Source organism: Bos mutus, chromosome 3 (genome assembly GCF_027580195.1).
Source record: "Bos mutus isolate GX-2022 chromosome 3, NWIPB_WYAK_1.1, whole genome shotgun sequence".
In the NCBI taxonomy this organism is placed as follows: domain Eukaryota; kingdom Metazoa; phylum Chordata; class Mammalia; order Artiodactyla; family Bovidae; genus Bos; species Bos mutus.
The window spans coordinates 102,967,329-102,985,858 of NC_091619.1; the positions used below are offsets into that span (position 1 = coordinate 102,967,329).

Sequence of the window (18,530 nt, forward strand, 5' to 3'; positions counted from 1 at the left end):
GTCCCCGGAGTAAATGATGGGAACTGAAGTTGAGAAGGTTGGCAGCGGTCAGATAATAAAGGGGTCTTGTATACCACTAGGAAGCTTGGACTTTATCCTGAGGGCAGTAGGATCCATAGAAGGATTTTTAAGTAGGGAGTGACAATCAGATTCTAGAAAACTCACATTGGTAATAAAGTGGAAAGTTAGGTAGACAAGTAAATATGCATGCAGGGAGGCCAATTAGAAGGCTGTTTCAGTAGTCCAGGGGAGAGATTAATTCTAGATCTGAAGATATCCTTTATGGCCAAGTATTATCAAAATACTTCAGCGACAGGTATGTGAAAGCAAGAACAGAACTAACATGGGATTTTGGTTATGAAGCTGGGACTATGCCTGAGAAAGAAATCCTCTGCCAATGTGGGGTTAATAAGTGTAGAAAAAAATATTATAAATTTGTAGTTAACGCCTGCTCATGAAATCAGCTGATCAAGCTGAAACTAGGGCTACGCAAAAGAAACCCCTGTGGTCAGTGGAATTAATTTACATTGCTATCTGTCAAGAAAATTCCTCTCAGTTTACCCTTATTGGGAGAGTTTATTTGCATTACTTAGAAGTACTTGTAACAAAATAGGGACATTTTCATATGCGTGGTCTATCTCTTTATTCTTACTGCTGTTCAACTATACATGAGTAGAATGGATGTGTATATTTTATATGAAATACCACTATATAATTTGTAACTTGGAGAAGGCAATGGCACCCCACGTAACTTATTTGTAAATTATATATTCAGAAGACCAAATGTCACAATTGATTTCAGCACTTCTTACTGCTTTTGTAATTATTATCTTTGATAATATCTATTTCAGGGCCCCACAGGGCCAAATTTCACCTCTTTACCTACTAAATTTATTTATGTTTAATTCCTGGCAAATAATTTACCATTGTGAGCCATAAGATGGGCGTCAGAGCCTGAAGAATATTAATATTGTGCATATTACTTCCAAATATTTTAAGTTAATTGGAGAAGCTCCATGAAATAGTGTCCCATCAGTCCACTTGACTGAGAAAGAAGAGAAACTCTCCTAGGGGAAAGTTTTGGCACATTTTTTTTGAAATGAAACTTCTTTTCCACAGATTCTCTTCACTCCTTCTATATAAACTCAGGAAAAGAGGGAATAGAAACTTGGAGGAGCTGAAATATTTTTGTTCTAGACAGAGTAGAAGTGTAAGAAAAGGGAACTTAAGAGAATAGTCAGACGTGGCTTATATATTGCCAGAAAAGATGGTGCTGGGTAAGAATTTCACTTACGACAATTCTGTTGAAAAAGTCTGAAACAGACCGTTGGACTTTCCTGGGCATGATGTGCAAATTATTTTCCTAGAGTAAAGGGAAAGATTTACTCTGCTGTAGGTTTCCTGACCTTGATCATCTAGTGAAAAGGGGGTGAGAGTCTCCAAGAGTTAAAACTAACTTTATCTATAACAAAGATGTACATTTGGCTGTCAGGAAATTCTCCCCCCTTGGAACCAGCATGGGAATACTAGCTCAAAAAGGAGTAATTGAAGTAGTTCTGGGTTTTTTTAGGGTTTTTTTTTTTTTTTTCTTTTTTTCTCAGCTTGCTTCTGGGTTTAATTACCTTTGGTTACCTTTTAGACAATGGAGAAGGAAATGGCAACCCACTCCAGTATTCTTGCCTGGAGAATCCTGTGGACAGGGGAGCCTGGTGGGCTGCTGTCCATGGGGTCGTACAGAGTCGGACACGACTGAAGCGACTTAGCATGCATGTATTGGAGAAGGAAATGGCAACCCACTCCAGTATTCTTGCCTGGAAAATCCCAGGGACAGAGGAGCCTGGTGGGCTGCCATCTGTGGGGTTGCACAGAGTCGGACACGACTGATATGACTTAGCAGCAGCATTATCAAAATACTTTATGAATGTTATATTGTTTAATACTCTCAACAGCTTATGAGATTACTGTTATCTTTGTTTTATATGTGGCAAACTTGAGGTGTAAACCAGGTAAGCAGTTTGCTCAAGGTCACACACACATGATGACTCAGAAGCTGGGTTTTTTAATCCTGGTGTATCTAATTTTGAAACCCATTGTCTTGACCAGTAATCTACACTATTGCTCTACTTACATAAATATACTGGGGGCAACGTGGACAGAAAGAGGCAGTTAAATGTAAGAAATACCAAGGAGGAAGCATCAGCAAGACCTGGTGATTGATGAGATATAGTCTGAGGGGAAGGGAGGAACTGAAGTTGACATCCAGGCAAGCGGGCAGGGCAGGGGTGGGGGACCCCATTTCTAATGGTTTCTATGTAGAGCAGATTTTTAAAAAATATTTACTTTATTTTTGGCTGTGCTGGGTCTCCATTGCTGCGCAGCCTCCACTGGGGTTGGAGTGAGCAGGGGGCCATTCTCCAGCAGTGATGCGCGGGGCTTCTCGCCACAGTGACTCTCATGTAGTGAAACGTGGGTTCAGTAGTCACAGCTCCTGGGCTCCAGAGTGCAGGCTCAGTGGCTATGGTGCACTGGCCTAGCTGCTCCAATGCATGTGGGATCCTTCTGGACCAGGGATCGAACCCGTGTCTCCTGCATTGGCAGGCAGATTCTTATCTACTGTACCATCAGGGAATTGTTGCTTCTGTTTCATGTTTTGGTGTTTTGGCTGCAAGGCACGTGGAATCTTAGCTCTCCAACCAGGGATTGAACCTGCACCCCCTCCATTGGAAGACAAAGCCTTCACTACTGGACCTGTTTTTTAAAAGAAGTCCCCAGATAGCTTGTTTTTAAAAAGGAAGGTTTTTATGTCTTTTCTATTTATTGTGCAAACAATAATCTTTGCTGTCTTTAATTTCTCCTTGATGGGTGGTGAGCCCTCCTCTGTTCTCCTAAAACCCTGACCAGAAATGTCTCAGTTAAGGTCACCAGACACTTTCTCTAGAATTTGTTTTTCTAAATGGGTGATCCAGATTATGTCAGGCCTTGTACCAGTGAAATAACTTGAGAGCCAAGTTATTTGAAGAATAATTTTGTTGGCTAGTGCTGAGCCAGTGACTGGGTTATCTGAGTTCATCTATGTCCAAGGCCTGAGGAGGGGGAATTCTCACTTCTGGAGCTTCAGTTTAATCCAGACATCAGAAGGCAGTGCTTAAGCGGAAGTGTGGATGGGCTCCAAAGCTGATGATCTTCTGGGTGCTTCTAATGAAATTGGTGGCTCAGATGGTAAAGAATCTGCATGCAATGCAGGAGACCCTGGCTCAATCCTTGGGTCAGGAAGATCCCCTGGAGAAGGGAATGGCTACCCACTCCAGTATTCTTGCCTGAAAAATCCCACGAGCAGGGAAGCCTGGAGGGCTACAGGCCATGGGCAAATTGTCATATACGACTGAGTGGCTAAGTATGCAAAGAAATTGGATTGCAACTAACAGCAAATTGTCAGGTTTACATATGCATTATTTTAAACTGTGGTGTTGGAGAAGACTCTTGAGAGTCCCTTGGACTGCAAGGAGATCCAACCAGTCCATTCTAAAGGAGATCAGTCCTGTGTGTTCTTTGGAAGGAATGATGCTAAAGCTGAAACTCCAGTACTTTGGCCACCTCATGCGAAGAGTTGATTCACTGGAAAAGCCTCTGATGCTGGGAGGGATTGGGGGCAGGAGGAGACGGGGACAACAGAGGATGAGATGGCTGGATGGCATCACTGACTCAATGGACGTGAGTCTGAGTGAACTCCGGGAGTTGATGATGGACAGGGAGGCCTGGCATGCTGCGATTCATGAGGTTGCAAAGAGTCGGGTATGACTGAACGACTGAACTGAATTGAAGAAAAAACACCCTGCCAGTTAAACTGTAATACCAAGTTTGCTTATCACATGGAATTTTTGTTGAGTAAGTATTGAAAATATTCTCTTAGATTTTTATTATGTATCATTCCTGTGCACCAGCATGTCAGGAAATAGATTCCTTAACCTTTGTCTTGCTGTGGTCCCTCTTCCCATTCCTTTCCTGTCTTCCTTTGCTTTTTAAGGTCAGATTTGGATCATGGTAGGTCACAGCTGAGAGGGAGACCGTATTCTGTGCTCAGGTGAAACAAAGAGACCTCAAGAAGAAGTTAGTTTCATACCTGCTTTTGAATTCCTTCAGAGACTGCAGTTTTCTGTTCCGTACACATCTCTTATTCTGGCAGATGCCATGTATTCAACCATCTGTCCATCCATGTACCCATCCATCCATCCTTTAAGCATTTATTAAGAGTCAGGTCACTGAATTTAGTTCTGTGGATACAAAGATGCACAAGTAATTCTGTCCCTTTCATGGACTTTGACCTGTACCAGGATTATTCTCTGCTTTTCCATGGTACCACAATCTTGCTATGCTTTTTAAACAACAGGCAGAGGAGAAATTTTGCTTGAGCTCTGAAGTTAGATTTTCTGAAACTTGAGGTGAAAACTCCTAGGCCACAAATGGTCTCCAGTCTTCCTTGTGGATATTTTGATGTAAAACAAAGCAAGAGGTGACTTGAGCTCAAGGTCCACCCCTCTGGGTTTATGTGTTACTTCACAACTATCTCACAGCCTCCCTGGGAAGCTCAGGTAGGACTTCAGCTATGGAAAGGGGTAGGTGTCTTATTTTTTCATCTTCCTGTCATGATACAATAATGCTTAACAGTTAAACAACTACGTTTTGAACCCATGTCTTCTAGGAAGTAAGGGAGGATGGCACACTTTACTATTCATGGACACGCATTTATAGACACCCAAACACTATGCCAACTTATGTTTGGTGTTTAAACATTAGTGTGTTCTATTTGTTTTTTTTTTTTTTTCCTTGTTTGGTAGATGGATTTGGCAGAAGAGAAAAACGAGTAGATAAAGATTTTGGAGGGGTAGATGAAATCCAATTGTTCCATCCTCACTAGGAAATGCTTAATACATGCAGTGGGTATGGAGGAGCATTTCAGGTGAGTGTGTGTTGAGGAAATCACCCATTGCATTGCCACTTACCCTTAATTGCCTTTAGTATTTCCCAGATAAAGTTTGCCTGCAGACTAATAATCTGTAGCCACCATTTTAACTATTCTGAATCAAGGTTTCCATCACATACCTGGAGAGTTTTTCCAGTTTCATCTTGGAGGTTTTGATTTGATGGAAGTATGTGTTTTTTGTAAAAATTTTCTGTGGACTTTAAGAACTTATCCTGATTCACTAGACTACAAGATCCAGGGCTGGAAGGAATTATAAATTTCTCAGACTTCCAAACTCAGAAAAGGAGAATAAAAACATGGGACCAAAGCAGGATTAGAGTAGAGTTAATACAAGGGGAAGGTATGAGGGGAAGGGCCATGGCTCTGGGAGTCCCAGAGTTTCCATGACAGGGAGATGCCATCCAAGACCCACAGGTGATGGTTGACCAGGTTTATTCCAGTCAAGGGGTGAAGCCTTGAGACTAACTCAATTCATAAATATTCAAATAGAAATGCTGACAATAATTATATAACTTCTAGTTCAGTGATCTGGGGATCCCAGGATACTTCTGTAGTTAAAGTGTGATGAACTTATGTTGCTCTGTGATGACCTAGACGGGTGGGATGGGGTGGTGGTGGGAGGGAGGCTCAGAAGGAGGGGATGTATGTATACATACAGCTGATTCACTTTGTTGTACAGTAGAAACTAACACGACATTGTAAAGCAATTATACTCTGATTAAAATGTGTGATGAATTTAGACAGCCGTTCTGTGCATCTTATGATTGCTGTGTTGTCCTCATCTTGTACCATAGGCAAACAGTTTCTACTTGAATGACATACAAAATGATTTTCTACCCTAGAGCTTTATTCATTTGTATTTAGGAAAACTTGGCTGGGGCAAAGATGATTGGCTCCCTGCCCCATCTGTGAGTCCCTGGGCTGGCTCTTGATTAATCAGTATCAAGTACCTGCTCTGTGCTTTGGAGTGACTCTGGCCCCTGTGCCGGTCAGCTCTGGATGTTGAGTTTACCTCTGGCTTCATAGTTTCAGTCATAGGCAGCCAGGGAACTTGGTTGAGGGAGAGTGGATGTGTCTGTTACAGTAATAAAAAGTATATGTAAACAGTGTGAGAAGGGACAACAGAGGATGAAATGATTGGATAGTATCACCGACTCAATGGACATGAGTTTGAGCAGACTCCGGGAGATAGTGAAGGACAGGGAATCCTGGTGTGCTGCAGTCTATGGGGTCTCAAAGAGTCGAACATGACTGAACGACTGAACAACAAAAACCAGTGTGATGTCAGAAGATTTGGGGGGTTGCTATGAGGGGTAGGTATATCTGATAACCTTTGGTGTATTTGGTTGACTCAAGTTTGGAGGGATCTATGTTGTTCTATCTGTTCTTTTTAAGCTCTTGCAGAATGTCTTTTTTTTTAAACTCCGTAGAACCTTGAGTTCATTTCAGTTGCTCAGTCATGTCCGACTCTTTGCGACCCCGTGGACTGCAGTGTGCCAGGCTTCCCTGTCCATCACCAACTCCCGGAGTTTACTCAAACTCATATCCATTGCATCGGTGATGCCATCCAGCCATCTCATCCTCTGTCGTCCCCTTCTCCTCCTGCCTGCAATCTTTCCCAGCATCAGGGTCTTTTCCAATGAGTTGGTTCTTTGCATCAGATGGCATTGGAGTTTCAGCTTCAACATCAGTCCTTCCAGTGAATATTCAGGACTGATTTCCTTTAGGATGGACTGGTCGGATCTCCACAGAACCTTAGCAGCGTGTTTTTTTTCCCAATGCTGAGTGACATGCAGGATCTTAGTTCCCCAAGTGGTTAACACAAAGTCTTAACCACTAGACCACCAGGGAAGTCCCTTTAGCAATTTTTACATAAAAATTTCCATTTCCTTATGTTCTTGATTTACAAAGTAAATTTGCCTGAGTAAGTGTCTTTAAAGATTATTTCAGTTTTTATTTAGTTTTAAAGCTTTGCGCCATCCACCATTCCAAGTGCTGGGGATGTTAACGGTGAGAAAAGCAACCTGGCTCTTGCTCTCAGGAGCTTATAGTTTTATAGGGGAAGATAGATATTAACTGAAGGTTTTCAAAGGAAAAAAAGTCCAAATTGTCTAAGGTGGAGTATTTCATTTAAGACTAATTAGTGGTGATTTAAATTGCTTGGCATGATCAGTTATCTCAGCTTGTCCCTGACCCCTGGGTCTAGAAACAGCGCACTGGGAAAGCTATATCCTTTGTCTTTCCCCGTATGCAGGTATCCTGTTTTCTAAAGGCGCACTTCTCTCCAGGCTGGAACAGTGGAGAGCACTGGGTCTCAAGAGAGTTGATGCTCCGAAGGAAAATGTACCCAGGTGAGGGTTTAAAGAACAAACAGCCAGAAGAATGAACTAACATTTCTGATTTTTAAGATATGGTAAATTAGTGGCCTTTTATACAGGTATTCAAATTCCTTAAAACCTAGCTGGAGGCCTTGAGGTTTTCTGATGATGACCTGCATTATGTAGTTTGCCTTGGGTGAATAGTATAAATGTGTGTGGCTTGGGTATTTTATTTATTTATTTGTATTTTTTTAAACAGTCTTCAGTTTTTGTTTTTTTTTTAATTAGCCTCCAATTTATTTTAATTGGAGGCTAATTACTTTACAATATTGTATTGGTTTTGGGTATAGAGCCCTGAAGTCAAGGGCCACTTAAAAGGGTCTGGAACCAGACTCCTGGCTTTAAACTCTGTTAATCAGCTCTAACCCTGATTAACTCTGTGATCGTGGGCCAATTACTTAACCTCTCTGTGCTTTAGTTCACTTACAAAAGTAAGATAATAGTGGTACCTCTGTCATAGGGTTGTTATAAGGGTTAAAAATGTTATTGTGTTGATTTTCTAATTGATTTTTTTCATGCACATTTTTTCATGTTTTAGATTCCTTTGCAAGTGGAGTGTTCCTTGAAGTTGATGAAAGCTTACCATCTGTGTTGGCCCAGTGGCAGTGTGGTAAAGTCACTGTGTGTGCATTTGCAAATATCAAAACCTTAACAAATGGACAAGAAAAAGAAATAAAAAGGATCCAGTTTGGAAGGGAAAAAGTAAAACTATCACTCACTATTTGCAGATGACATGATACTTGTATAGAAAACCTTAAAGCCTCCACTCAAAAACTATTAGAACTGATGAATTCAGTGGAGTTGCAGGATACAGGTTAATGTACAGAAATCGTTGCCTTTCCAGATGCTAATAATAAATATTAAAAAGTGAAAGTAAAAAAAAATCCTGTTTAAAATTGCATCAAAAGGAATTAAAATACCTAGGATTAAACTTAACCAAGAAGATGAAAGACCTATACTCAGAAAACTATAAGACACTGAGGAAGAAATCTGAAGGTGATGCAAAGAAATGGAAAGATATCCCATGCTCTTGGATTGAAGAATTAATATTGTGAAAAGCAATGCAAAGATAATCCTAATAAATATACTAATATTGTTAAAAAGATATGCTAAACTCCTAATGAATAAATAAATACCTTGACGAATTTAGGACTTTAGCCTACAAAGCTGAGGTAACTTGATGAATGGGATATAAAAAAGGGATGTAGGTGAATTATGGAGATGAGAGCAAGATACACAAATATTGGGACAACTTCACATCATTTGTTTCCATGACAAAGCTGTGGCCAAGAGGAAGAATGTGGAAAAAACAGCTATCATGTGCAAGATGGGTCATACACATTTATCCCTTAGTTTGCTGCATTCAGTCTGTTAGTTTATTTAAATTCAGATGTTGTTAGTTGGTGGTGCAAAGCATTAACGTTCTGGAAAATTATGTCTGAGCCAGTACAACTTTTGAATAATAGTGGCATAATTTCCCCATAAGCCAGTCACGAAAGAACTAGTTTGTTTGAGAAACTAGCTTTGGAGCTAATTTGGAGCACAACAGACTCAACTTTTGGAGCAGAACAGACTGAACTTTTCGTTTTTTCCTAGTAACCTTGCCAAGTTGGTACTCTTCACATTTTACAGGTAAGAAAATGAACTGAGGATCAGAAACTTGCTTTGGGTCACATGGTTGGTAAGTGATGATGATGGTAGAAATCAAACCCAGGTCTTAACTCCAGAGCCCATGCTTTTTGCATTTATATCATAAAGCCCACATCAACCAGACTTCCCTTATGCCTCAACATCATCCTCTCCATCCCAGAATAATCCTGTCTTTTGCTGGATGAACTCTTAGCCATGTCTCCTTAGAATGTGGCCTGTGAGCAGTAACAAAGAGAGTTGAGCTTTCCTTTAAGTATTTTCTGAAGTTGTTTGGTAAGTTTGATTCTCAAATTTCTATCTTTGATTAGTAATTGAATCTCCTAACATTGTAAGGTCAGTTTGTCTCTGGACAAAAATGTGCCACTAGATTTACTATAATTCAGAGTTATGTTTGCAGTTTGTATTGTGAAGAGCTTTCCAAACTTGACTGCACTTTTAAAAAGATACAGTCACCAGATGGCAGCAAAATGCTTTCAGCGTGGGATCTGAACCACGGAAAACATGGATTGCTTATTGCTGTAAATATCCCAGTTATTTAAAGAAACAAATTTATGAAAAGGTAGTATCCTCTGTTAATCAAATCTGAACAACTTTATTGTATACTGGGTATATAAGTATGTTATTTTCCAGAGCAAGCTTTCAAACAAATGACTGAATTCTCATAATGATTTATTTATAAAGGGCGTACCATATGGCAAGCATTTTGCTAAATACTGTATTTACATTTATTTTATGATTTCAATATCATAATCTCTGTTTTGTTGGTGTGGGTTCTGAGGCTCAGATTTTGTATGTTTTTTTGTATTGAGTTGGGCTTCCCTGGTGGGTCAGAGGGGAAAGAGTGTGTGCAATGCTGGAGACCTGGATTCGATCCCTGGGTCGGGAAGATCCCCCGAAACAGGGAGTGGCTACCCACTCCGGTGTAGAGGAAGAGGAAGCTGGTGTACTGCAGTCTGTGGGGTCACAAAGAGTCGGACATGACGGCATGACTAACACTTTGACTTTCTTTTGTGTGGGTCATCGCACTAAGCACTCAGTTTCCACGCTTGTCCTAAATTGAAAAAAATTCCAATAGTTTTCCCAATTCATTGTCCTGTCTCAGATTTTCTGACTATTTAGGTTACCTGCAAATAAAAGCCAGTTTTGCCTCTTATTTTCTAGTATTTATACCTTTTGTTTCTTATTCCTGACTTATTGCATTGGCTAAGAGATCCAGAAAAATGCAGAGCAGCAGCAGTGATAGTAGATACAGGCGTACCTTGTTTTATTGTGCTTTGCTTGATTCTGATTCACAGGTGCTGCTTTTTTTTTTACAGACGGAAGGTTTGTGGCAACTCTGTGTTGAGCAAGTCTATTGATGCCAGTTCCACAACAGTATTTACTAGAATTATTTGGCTCTGTACCGTGTGGCCTGTGGGGTATTAGTTCTCCACCTGGGATTGAACCCTGGCAGTTCAATCCTGGCAGTTCAACCTTGGCAGTAAAAGCACAGAATCCTAACCATTGGATGACCAGGGAATTCCCCCAATAGCATTATTTTTAAGTTAGGTTTAATTTAAAAACCTAAAAAAAAAATTTTTTTTTAGACATAATGTGACATTGCAAACTTAACAGGCCACAGTATAGTGTAAACAGCTTTCATATGCATTAGGAAAACAAAAAATTCAGGTAGACTTGCTTTATAGTGATAATCACTTTACTGTGACAATTGTTTTATTGTTGTGATCTGAAACCAAATTTTCAATGTCTCTGAAGTATTCCTATATCTTCAAGAATGATATTTTTCTGTAGTTTTAGGGGTATGTATTGGGCTTACTTACATTTCTAGACTGCTTAGTATTTTTATGTTTAGTTTTAGTTTTTTGGCCACATGGCTTGCAGGATCTTAGTTCCCCAGCCAAGGATCAAACCTGCGCCCCCTGTGGTGGAAGCACAGAGTCTTAACCACTGAACCTCCAGGAAATTCCCAATGTGGTTTAGTATTTGTAAAAGAAACGAAAGTTGAGTTTTGTGAAAGGACTTTTGAGAGAGATTAAGGTTAGGGTTTTTCCCTTTACCTGAATTCAGACCATCCTTGTGTTCCAGTGGTGGTAAGTGATGATGATGATAATATTAATAATTAGCATTTATTATGCATTTGGTATATAGCAGCAGTGTTCTTAGTTCTTTATGTTCAACCCAATACTGCATCCCTATGAGTTATCTCCTACTGTATTATTACCATCTTGTTTTACAGAAAAGGAAAATGAGACAGTGAAAGTTTTCAAATTTGCCACATTACTCAACTACTTCTTGGGTATGACATTATTCTTTCAGAACTCTACTGGCTTTCAATTTTTGCTCGTACTTTGTTTAGGAATTTCTTCTCTATATTCATAAACGAAATTGGTCTACAGCTCTCTGTTTTTGCATGCTATCATCCACGTGCCACAATGGAGAGTATACCTATTCGCTCACCAAAACGAAGGTCCGTGTACAGCAATGAAGACCCAACACAGCCAAAAATAAATAGATTAAAAAAATTTTAAAAACCCTTCAGATATACTAGTTGATTCCTCAGTTAACAAATTTATATTATTATCATCTTAAAATATTTTAGATTTGGAAAATCTTATTTGTCCAAGATTACACAGCTGATATAGACAGATAAGGGTTTGAATCTAGACTGTCTGACTTCTGAGCTTGTTCTACTATACTTTCTTCGCTCCGTCTCTCCTGTACAATAAACTTTCTTCAAGATGTTGTTGTTCAGTTGCTAAGTCGTGTCTGACTCTTTCCAACCCCATGGACTGCAGCATGCCAGGCCCCGCTGTCCCTCACTATCTCCTGGAGTTTGCCCAGGTTCATGTCCACTGAGTCAATGATGCTATTCAACCATTTCTACAAGACAGACTACCTCTTTTCCTGATTTCTCCATTGCATGGCTCCTATGCTTCAGCCTTGTCTGTGCACTATCTATGTGTTATAGTTCTCTCAGTTTTAATGCTGTGAAACCTTTGGTAGAGGTTAGAGGTTAGAAACATTATGTTGTTGATATTTTTTGACTCAGGAGTTTCATTTCATAGATTAAACTTTAAAAACCAAATTACACAAATGGGAAAAAATTTCTATATGAAGAGGAATGTACTGTGTCATTGTTTCTTAAAGAAAAATTAGAAATAATCTATGTGTCCATTGATAGGCCATTATTTAAAATAAAATATAATCCTTCCAAAGATAGTTCCTATAATCTATTAAGCTATTATTATGTATTACATATTCTGAAATTTCTTTTTAGGCATTGTGTTGTGTGTGTTAGTCACTCAATCATGTCCAACTCTTTGCAACTCCATGGACTGTAGTTCACCAGGTTCCTCTGTCCATGGAATTCTCCAGGAAATAGTATTGGAGTGAGTAGCCATTCCCTTCTCCAAGGGATTTTCTCCACCCAGGGATCAAACCCGGATCTCCCACATTGCAGCCATATTCTTTACCATCTGAGCCAACAGGAAGACCCATTATTATGTATTAGGTATTCTGAAATTTCTTTTTGGGCATTATTTCATTTAATTTTCACATTTGTGTTGGATGTTATAATGTCCCTTTCACACGTAAAGGAAATAAGACTGAGAGATATTCAATAATTTGTCCAAGGTCCTACTGCCAATGGATGGTAAAGTTGGGATTTGAATTCTTGACAATCTGATTCCAAAGGAGATGCTCATAACCACTTCATTTTAATCTGTATAATAGAATACCAGTATACAAGTGAAAAATGATGTAAACCTACATTTTAGGCATGGAAAGATGCCCACTATACATTGGGGGGGAAAGTAGATTATCAAATAGTGTATATAGAAGGAATCTATATTGGTACTGTCTGCATTTTTTCAATAATAAGCAAATATTATTTTTGGGCTTCCCTTGTGGATCAGCCAGTAAAGAATCTGTCTGCAATGCAGGAGACTTGAGTTTGATCCCTGGATTGGGAGGATCCCTTGGAGAAGGGAAAGGCTACCCATTCTAGTATTCTGGCCTGGAGAATTCATTCTGGCCTGGAGAATTCATGGACTATACAATCCATGGGGTCTGTTATATGTTATTTTTATCATCAGAAAAAATTCCACTATGTTTTTGAAAAAAGAGTTGATTGATGGTGCATTCTTGCCTTCAGCGTAGGATTATCAGAGAGAAGACTTCTAAACTGAATATGAAATATTATCTCTGGAACATCAACAGAGAATAACTACCCCTGAAGAGGACAACATAAGGCCATTTGCAAGTCATGAATGGTCCTGTGTGGAGCTGTGTATGTATTTTTAAGTGTGGAAGGAATTTTACTCAGGGCTTACACCTTATGAAGCATCAGTTGATCCACCCAGTAGAGAAATATTATTGCCCAGACTGTGGGAAATATTTCAGTAACAGTTCAAATTTTATTAGACACCAACGGAATCACTGGCGCTACAGTTCCAGCTTCCTCTGGCATCAGCTGACGCACACTAGTGTGTCATGAGTGAGGCCCCATAAGTGCCCATGAGTGCCCAGAGTGTGGTCAGAGGTTTAGTCATAGCTCCTAAATTGCAGTACATCAGAGAACCCACACAGCCGAAAAAACATAACATTGCTCCCAGTGTGGGGGTCTTCCTTGGTGGCTCAGTTGGTAAAGAATATGCCTGCAACACAGGAGACTGCTTGGAATGCAGGAGACCTGGGTTCCATCCCTGGTTCGGGAAGATCCTTGGGAGAAGGGAATAACAACCCACTCCAGTATTCTTGCCTGGGAAATCCCATAGACAGAGGAACCTGGCAGGCTATAGTCCATGAGGTCGCAACAGTTGGACATGACTGAGTGACTAACACACACACATCCCTTGCAGCTTCATGGACTAATTATAGGATAGAAATCCTGTTTGCTCTATGGACAATGTGTCTCTCTCTGAAGTGTCTTACTTATGTATAAAGACTACCCTGAATTATAGCCAACTCTCTAAAGCAGATATCTTAAATCTGAAATTGTCACCTTATTGATTATATCCTCGTAAAAGCCTGAGGATGTTCACTTCAGTTCAGTCGCTCAATTGTATCCAACTCTTTGTGACCCCATGGACTGCAGCACGCCAGGCCTCCCTGTCCATCACCAACTCCCAGAGTTTACTCAAACTCATGTCCATTGAGTCGGTGATGCCATCCAACCATCTCATCCTTTGTCATCCCCTTCTCCTGCCTGCAATCTTTCCCAGCATCAGTGTCTTTTCCAATGAGTCAATTCTTCCCATCAGGTGGCCAAAATATTGAAGTTTCAGCTTCAACATCAGTCCTTCCAGTGAATATTCAGGATTGATTTCCTTTAGGATGGACTGGTTGGATCTCCTTGCAGTCCAAGGGACTCTCAAGAGTCTTCTCTAACACTACAGTTCAAAAGCATCAATTCTTCGGCGCTCAGCTTTCTTTACAGTCCAACTCTCACATCCATACATGACCACCGGAAAAACCATAGCCTTGACTAGACGGACCTTTGTTGGCAAAGTAATGTCTCTGATTTTTAACATGCTGTCTAGGTTGGTCATAACTTTTATTCCAAGGAGTAAGCGGCTTTTAATTTCATGGCTGAGGATGTTGGAAGGGTTCAGATTGTAGGGTTCAGGGCGAAGGGTGAGGCAGTGATTTTACCTTCCACTATACCTGCTTTTTGCAACATCCCTTCTCTCTCTTAATTTTGGACTGAGAATTAAAAGATATCTCATTTCTGAGGAAATCGAGGGAGACACATACACAAACACCTCAATCTGCATTTGACATGTTTGGCAAAAATGCCTCCTCATTTTTTTCACCTTTGATCTGCAAATAATAGTTTGTTTTTTTTTTTTTAATATTTTAGACATGTCACTCACAGGGGAAGGTGACATTTGCTCAAAATTATTGAGTTCAGCCCTGCTCAAGGGTTGTGAGAAGAGCAGGGACAGGCTTGGGGAGCCAGTCCCTGACTGCCTCCACACCAAATGCAGCAGAAAGCTACTTGTACAAGCAAAGAACACCTAAGTAACTTTACAAACAAAGGAGAAAGTTTAAGTGATTTTGTCTTGGTGCCCTGCTGAATGTGCTTCTTGATGGACAGGACTGGGGCTAGGCAGCCCTCTTCAACAGTTCTATTTTTTCCCTTTTCTCTTATTCTGACCCCTTTGGCTATCACTTCTACTATGGGGAAGATAAAAAATTAAAAAAAAAACATATTTATAAAAACATCTACTTCCCCAAGCTAAAAATTAAGAAATACTACCACCAACAAACTACCCACCCCCAAATAAAATACAGATTTATCCCAGGGATCATTTTTCTTTCCTTAAAAAGAATTCAACCCCAAAGCCCAGTCAACAATTCCCTAAAGTAGCAGAACCTCCCTCTGAGGTAGATATCCAAGATGTCATGTTCTTTTAGATAGTACCCACATAAACACAGTACAGTAGAGACGTAAGCAAGTAGGTAATAGAGTATTTTCAATCCTAAATCTGTTTTAAGCCTGTGTGCCTATATTCTAACATTTATAAATTCTCAGTGTTATAAAAATCAGAGCTAATACTCTTGCAAGTAATGAATAACTTGCAAGTAATGAGTCAGTTAATATACAATGCCCCTGGGCCATTTACGATTCTCTGAGTTTAGCAACTCGATCTGTGACTTTTGCTTATGATTCCTGTGACTCCATCCTTGTGATCAATTACGTTGTTGTAGAGAATGTTTAAACAGGCAGAAGTTGAGATTGCTCCAAGGTCGTCTCTAATTTGGAAGTGTTTGGATAGGATTGGTGAATGTGTTGTCACCGTGTCTGAACCTCAACTCAAAGCTTGACAATTACTTTTTTTTTGTTTGCTATCTTTCTTTTTCCTGATGTTGATGCCAGAGCTCTCTATTAAAGCTTTCAAGTTGCTGCTAGAGTTAAAAAGTTTTCAAAAATTTTTTATTTTATATGGAAGCATAGTTGATTAATAATGTTGTGTTAGTTTCTAGGTATAGAGCAAAGTGATCTAGTTATACAAGTATCTGTTCTTTTAAAAGTCCTTTTTCCATTTAGGTTGTTACAGAACATTGAGCAGCATTCCCTGTGCAATACCATGAGTTTGAATCCATAATCGTAAAAGTCACAGTGTAACACTTCATATTGTTAAATGGCTCAGTGCCTCTTCCCCACTGTTTCACCCCAGCATTAGGCTGAAAACCTTTAGTGCTTTTAATTTTTTTTGTGTTTACTTCCTGTATAGTTTATTCTGGAACCCTCAAAAGATATGTATCCATAGTGAAATAGGCTATCTACCTAGGATCATTTAAGACCACCAAAGAAACAGGAGTTTATAAATATAGTTGGGTGGATAAACCCGTAAAAATATTTTAGCATTTAGCCAAAGCCCACATCTACTTGCACTGAGGGGTGAGGGATTCCTGAAGGTTAGATTTTTGGTGGAAGGAACTGTCTTGTATTATATGTCTTACCCCCAGCACAGAACTTGACACAGTTAGGTTTCAATAAGTGTTGGTTGACTCCTTTATGCCCATGATGTTTTGGTTACACCCTAAAAGTTTTACAGAGTCCAGTGAACCTTTGTTGCTCTACATCCTCTTCAGTATTTGGTATTTTTTTACTTTTAAATTGTGGTTAGTTTGGGGGGGAAGTATAGTTTTAATTTGCATTTCCCTGATGACTACAAAGAATGCTCAAACTACTGCACAATTGCACTCATCTCACACGCTAGTAAAATAATGCTTAAAATTCTCCAAGCCAGGCTTCAGCAATATGTGAACCGTGAACTTCCTGATGTTCAAGCTGGTTTTAGAAAAGGCAGAGGAACCAGAGATCAAATTGCCAACATCCGCTGGATCATGGAAAGAGCAAGAGAGTTCCAGAAAAACATGTATTTCTGCTTTATTGACTATGCCAAAGCCTTTGACTGTGTGGATCACAATAAACTGTGGAAAATTCTGAAAGAGATGGGAATACCAGACCACCTGATCTGCCTCTTGAGAAACCTGTGTGCAGGTCAGGAAGCAACAGTTAGAACTGGATATGGAACAACAGACTGGTTCCAAATAAGAAAAGGAGTGCGTCAAGGCTGTATATTGTCACCCTGTTTATTTAACTTCTATGCAGAGTACATCATGAGAAACGCTGGACTGGAAGAAGCACAAGCTGGAATCAAGATTGCCGGGAGAAATATCAGTAACCTCAGATATGCAGATGACACCACTCTTATGGCAGAAAGTGAAGAGGAACTCAAAAGCCTCTTGATGAAAGTGAAAGTGGAGAGTGAAAAAGTTGGCTTAAAGCTCAACACTCAGAAAATGAAGATCATGGCATCCGGTCCCATCACTTCATGGGAAATAGATGGGGAAACAGTGAAAACAGTGTCAGACTTTATTTTTGGGGCTCCAAAATCACTGCAGATGGTGACTGCAGCCATGAAATTAAAAGACGCTTACTCCTTGGAAGGAAAGTTATGAGCAACCTAGATAGCATATTGAAAAGCAGAGACATCACTTTGCCAACAAGGTTCGTCTAGTCAAGGCTATGGTTTTTCCTGTGGTCATGTATGGATGTGAGAGTTGGACTATGAAGAAGGCTGAGCACCAAAGAATTGATGCTTTTGAGCTGTGGTGTTGAGAAGACTCTTGAGAGTCCCTTGGACTGCAAGGAGATCCAACCAGTCCATTCTGAAGGAGATCAGCCCTGGGATTTCTTTGGAACGAATGATGCTAAAGCTGAAACTCCAGTACTCTGGCCACCTCATGCGAAGAGTTGACTCATTGGAAAACACTCTGATGCTGGGAGGGATTGGGGCAAGAGGAGAAGAGGACGACAGAGGATGAGATGACTGGATGGCATCACTGACTCGATGGACGTGAGCCTGAGTGGTCTCTGGGAGTTGGTGATGGACAGGGAGGCCTGGGGTGCTGTGATTCATGAGGTCGCAAAGAGTTGGACACGACTGAGCGACTGATCTGATCTGATCTGATGACTACTGAGGTTAAGGAATTTTTTCATGTTTACTGGAAAATTATATTTCTTATTTTATTATGTGTGTGTTCAAGTCTCTTACCCATGTTTTTACTGGATTTTATTTTATCATTTGTATGAGTTATTTACATATTCTAAATATGAGTCTTTCGTTATATGTATTTCAAGTATTTCCCCACTTTGACTTCTTCTGATGAACGGATCTTACATTTAATACTGTTTAACTTATTAATGGTTAATCTTTCTTGTTTTCTGCTTTTGAAATCATTCCTTACCCCAGTGAAATGCAAGTGTTCTTTTATGTTAACCTTTTATGTTATCGCTTTGTCTAAGATTGACTTCTTTGTGTCTGATATGGGAGAGGAGTCAAGTTGTTCCCCCCACACATACCTATTTGCTTCAACAGCATTTACTTTAAAGAACATCCTTTCTCCACTTCTCTGTAGTCATAAATCAAGCTTCTTTCTGGGTTTTCTATTTTATTTCATTAGTCTATTCGTCTATCCTTTGTATCAGTTCCACCCTGTCTTAATCA

The 18,530-nt window shown here is 39.9% G+C and overlaps 1 long non-coding RNA gene across 1 annotated transcript in view; it reads left to right on the forward strand.

Annotated features, from left to right (window-relative positions):
* Positions 1-13,298, forward strand: part of LOC138986235 (uncharacterized) — a 30,373-nt gene extending 17,075 nt beyond the window's left edge. The window contains exons 2-4 of the long non-coding RNA XR_011463096.1: positions 7,236-7,332; positions 7,898-8,991; positions 13,163-13,298. This is a non-coding gene — a long non-coding RNA (uncharacterized lncRNA). The remainder of the gene's footprint in view (positions 1-7,235; positions 7,333-7,897; positions 8,992-13,162) is intronic.
* Positions 13,299-18,530: the final 5,232 nt, after the last annotated feature.